We start from the raw sequence: 4,786 nt of genomic DNA on the forward strand, positions 1-4,786 counted from the left end.
ACGATACATCTAACACCTAACATGTATTTAAGAAATGGTAACTGTTATTGTTTAGCTACGTCTGCTCTACACAACAGAATTGTTTCAGCCATCCTTATCTTACGGAATCACTTTAATTACTTTTTGTTATTTCTGAAAGACCATGATGTGCACAGCCCTTAAATACTTTTACTTCTTGACTCAGTTTGTTTCATGGAATACACTACCAAAAAACAGGGAGGTAGTCATACAATAGACAGTTTAGGAGAGACTGTGTTTTAGCTGGGCAAGCATGAGGGAACAGTTTCCCCTTTGGCTATCCACAGGCTTTTATTGGTAGCAATGCTTAAAGGCCAAGTTCATTGGTATCAACTATGTATTATGTAAAACAAAAGGGTTTCCCCCATCACTTAAAGATCAGTTTTTCAATAAAGGAGAAAGTGATGTAACACAAGCCTTTGCAGGTGCAAAAGGAAAGCTTGGGGGCAGAGTGGCAGGGCACCCCAATCCTTCCTCTGGCCTTCCCTTAATAACAAAAAGAAAAAGCCTAGCTGAGACTGGGTGAGGTTGAGTGTATCCCCCAGTTCTGGGTACTGTGACTCTCAGCTCCCATCAGTGGGCTGTCTGGGTTCCCCACACCTAACCCACTCGCTATGATAGGGTCACACCATTTGTCAGAGCCGCTGGACAGCTGGTGAGATAATCTCATTTAAAACTTGTTCTGTGCCTCCTAGAGAAAGGGACCCTTGGGTATCAACATTTAGGCACAGCTCACAGCAGAGTCCCACTCTGATCTGGGCAAGAGAATAGCATGTGTGTGCCTCTGTGTGTGTGATGTGTGTTTATACAAGTGTGTGCTAGCGTCCGTAGGTATGTGCATTTATGTGTGCGTGTGCACATACACACACAACTTCCATTTCCTGGGAGCCTTCTCGCTGCCTCAAGAGAGCAGTGAAGAGAAAGGCTGTGGCAAGGAGAACCCAGAGCCATGGGGTAAATGTGGCTCAGGAAGTCCCGGGTTCTGGCTGCCTCCCATAGCTTCCTCTGCCTCAGATGCTCTGTCTTTTCCTCTTTGCACAGTGAATATCTCATCCTTCCCTTCTCCAGTAAAACCACCCTTGATCTCTAGAACTTGGTCAAACCCTCCCTTATTACAAATTCCAAAACCACGTTCCGCTCCCTGAATAAAACACTCTTTCATGACATTTACCAGGAGCATGTTTTGACATTTATTTGAGTGATCAGTTTGTCTCACTCACTAGGCCGAAATCTTCATGAGAGCAGGGCAACGTCTGTTACTGTTTACCGGTGTGTCTAGGCACATGGCAGATCCTACAATAATACTTGGTCTTTCAGGGAACCTTGAGTGGAGTCATTCCTAGTCTCTGCCTTCAGTACCTCCTTGTCTACCAGGCCGAGGAAACTTGCAAATAGATTCTTACATTAGAATGTGCCAAGGGCTAGGATGCAAATTTGTACTAGCAGCTGTAAGATTAGATAAAGATAAGGAAAACTTTCTCTGCTTGGGTAGATTGTTCAGAGAGGACCTTATAGGGGCCATGCATGAGTTCCATTTTGACATGCAATTCAGAATCCACCAGGCAAGGGGCGTCTTCTAGCCCAGAGAACTAGCAGCATGTCCAAAGATGAGGGCTGTAAGAGCGAAAGCAGACTTGGGACTTTTCCATACCTACGAGTGGAAATGATGTAGGCTGTAAGAAGATATGGAAAATGATGCCAGAGAGGGCAACCTGAGTTGCATTCTTGCTTAAGAGAAGCAAGCCGCTCCCAAAATTCTTTGATGGAAGGAAAGATCAGAACAACAGCCAGCTGAAAGAATGTAAAGGGTCTCAAAATATCCGCTACCAGCATTTCCTTAGACTGAAGCAGCTGCAGTGGATAGTTTGGACCAGTGGTTCCCGAAGTGTGGTCCCCCAATCAGCAGCATCAGCATCTTTTGGGAGCTAGTTAGAAATGCGAATATTCAGGTGCCCCTCCAGAACTACTAAATCAGAAACTCTGAATGTGCAGCCCAGTCATCTGTGCTTTTACAGACCCTCCGGGTGATCTGACGCACGAAGCAGTTGGAGAACTATTGGTTTCTGGAGGTCCCCAGAGGGCTACAGCTTATTTTTTTTTTCCAGGATATAATGCACAGAGATTGATATAAGAAGAAGTTCTTGAAAATAGCATTTTATTTATTGGCAAATAAACACGGGCTTTGACATATTCCAGGGGCCTTAAACCTTAAGGTACTTCTCCTTCAGGGAGACTGAGCTCCGCCAGCAAAGACAGTGCCTCCTGTTGCAAGGCAGGTACTTCTGGTGAACAGGGGAGACGAGAAAGCCTTGCTCAGGGCACGAGGGCAAACCTGGGACCTCCTGCGGCCACAGCCTGCCAAGCCTGCCTGTGGCTCTGGAAATCAGGACAAGACAAGATTCCCACGTACAAAATTAGAACTTAGAATCAGATTAGTTATCTTGGACAGCCTTAGCAGGGAGGAATGTTATCAGTGTACAGATCTACACACAGGTCTATATGAAACTGAACTGAAACCATACGGTCTTCCAATAGAAAGCCACCACAGCCGGAGAGAGCAGAGGAGCGACAGGATGCCTGTGCTACCCCTTGCCTAGAAAAATCAGGAACTGGGTTTCTATGGACTGTCTGAGGCCGGCCTGTCCCTGCTGCATTGCCAAAGCCTGCTTTCACATCTAGTCTGGGTTGCATGCAGCCTTCAGGGCCTGCTTCTAGAGGTGTAGACTTTTGCAATCACCTGTCAAAAGTAACATAAAGTCCAAGAGACCAGCAGCCAGTTGCAGTGTTTTATTTTTTAGAGGCAGACTGTAATTACCTCTCAAATGACTGAATCACAAAGCACTATGGTGTTGCGGGACAATGTGAAGGAAGCACTCGATGTTGTGTAAATATTCTTTTCCTTCACCCAGGTCATAAAGTTTAAGCACCTCATTCTCTGGCTGCTTCCCTTTCCAAGGTGATCTGCCCACTTCTATGGCATAAGGGGGAAACACAAGAGGTTTAGAACGAGATGGACCTGGGTAGCTCCAAAATTCACCAGCTGGTTGACCCTGGATAGGTCATTCATTTCATTTCATTTCATTTCACTTATCTGTGAACTAGGGAAAATAAGATCCTGCCATTTGTGTGAGGATGGAAGGAGATGATGTTTATGAAAAACCACGACAATGATGGGATGGGTCCACTCTAAGAGATCAGTAGGTGTGGTGCCTCTCCCCTCCCTGGGGCGGTTGTAAAGACTACCTGAGATGGTAAATGTGAAAGGCACTTAGCGTGCTGTGAACATGTTATACAAATGTTGGCTGTTGCTATTCCTCTTCTCCTCTTTCCATCTAATTTTTATCTCTAAGTCTCTTTAGAGTTTTAGTTTTCACAGGAATTACACAACGTTAGCTTTAAAAAGACACCCACTATCATGCCCTCAGCTACATGCGTCCCATATACTCTCTCATTTAATCCACACAATGATTAGTTAATTCTCCTTCTTTCTTGAAAGTTAAGCAAACTCAACTCCAAGGAGTTACCTGTGGTTTAGGGGGCTCTGAAGTCAGGACTAGCTTTTGAGCCTGTCTCAGTCTGAGGCTGCACGATGTCTCCCTGGGAGAGGTCCTGGAAGTCTTTGTCACCCAATTCCAATGCTATAGCCACAAGGGACTTGTCCAGGGTCACATAACAAAGTATAGGAAGCACCAGGGTTAAACTCACAGCTTCCAGTGCTCAGGCTCCAAGATCTCTGCTCCTATGTATGTTTCAGTCACAATCTCCAGACACAGGAGAGGCAAGATCTAAATCATCCTTTTCCGAACTATCACCAAGGAAACTCTAGTTTGACAAAGAATTCTCCTAGGGTGCTTTCTTTGTGGAGCTTCTAATCCCAGAGTGAGGTAGGGAGGATGGTGGGGATGGGGGGCAGAGGGAGATCTTCAGGAGCTTAGTTCCTGTTTATCCATGTGTCATTCTCCGAATACCTGGGGCTATAATATCCATTTAGAAAGATTAAATCAAACAGGACTGGGGACAGAATAGGGGAGCTAAGAGAGAGGCAGAGAGAGAAGAAAGTGGAATTCTCTAAGCATTAAAATAAAGAACCTAAGACATTACTTAATTCTCAAATAGGTCTCACTTCTTAAAGACAAGCTGCTCCTTGGGAAATTACAGGCAGGTGAAGGCAGTTTGGCTTATTTCTTTTTTGTCCATGAACTTGGCTTTTCTTTCTAGCATTCTCAGGTGCACTGGAGGCCCTGGGAAGAGAGAGGACTTTTTCAAAAGACACTTCCACCTCCTAATCCCTATGCCTACAAACCAAATATTGATCTATTTAGTAAACCAGCCTGTGGGAGGAGAGATTGTAAAGCCCTGTTTACTCAGCAGTTGGGCCCCCCTGACAGCTGTTCAACGGGGGATTATGATGTCACAGTGGTAATTACACTATAAACAAGGGATGGGGGAGAATAAAGCATGAAAGGAAACTGTAGGGCTAGTTACCAGGCAACACAAAATATGTAACCTGAAACCCGACAAGCATGTTAATTTCCTTGCAAGCTTCCCAGATGTCCTCACTTTATGGCCAATGCTCAGTTTCAGTTTCAATTTGTTTATTTGCCCTTCTTCAGTCACAAATGTGGAGCTGAAAATATTGGAAGAGAGGAGAAAAAGCAAAGAAAAATGCAAAAAGGAAGGCTTGTGCTTTCCTCCTGGGATGTAAGCAGTCAGGAGGAAGCTAAGAGGCTTGGACTTCTCTCAGAAAAGATGTGGAGGTCATTGTCAA

The 4,786-nt window shown here is 44.9% G+C and overlaps 1 long non-coding RNA gene across 2 annotated transcripts; it reads right to left on the bottom strand.

Moving 5' to 3' along the window:
• Positions 1–2,174: 2,174 nt before the first annotated feature.
• LOC144236179 (uncharacterized) lies at positions 2,175–4,385 on the bottom strand. Of its 2 annotated transcripts, none has more exons than XR_013336438.1 (3): positions 4,142–4,385; positions 3,543–3,992; positions 2,175–2,394 (listed from the first exon to the last, which is right to left on the bottom strand). It is a non-coding gene; the product is annotated as an uncharacterized LOC144236179 (long non-coding RNA). The 2 variants fall into 2 exon arrangements; XR_013336437.1 differs by lacking the exon at positions 2,175–2,394 and adding an exon at positions 2,797–2,989.
• Between the last annotated feature and the right edge of the window lie 401 nt (positions 4,386–4,786).

The sequence above is a fragment of the Crocuta crocuta genome, unplaced genomic scaffold, assembly GCF_008692635.1.
Source record: "Crocuta crocuta isolate KB4526 unplaced genomic scaffold, BGI_CrCroc_1.0 scaffold95, whole genome shotgun sequence".
NCBI lineage: Eukaryota > Metazoa > Chordata > Mammalia > Carnivora > Hyaenidae > Crocuta > Crocuta crocuta.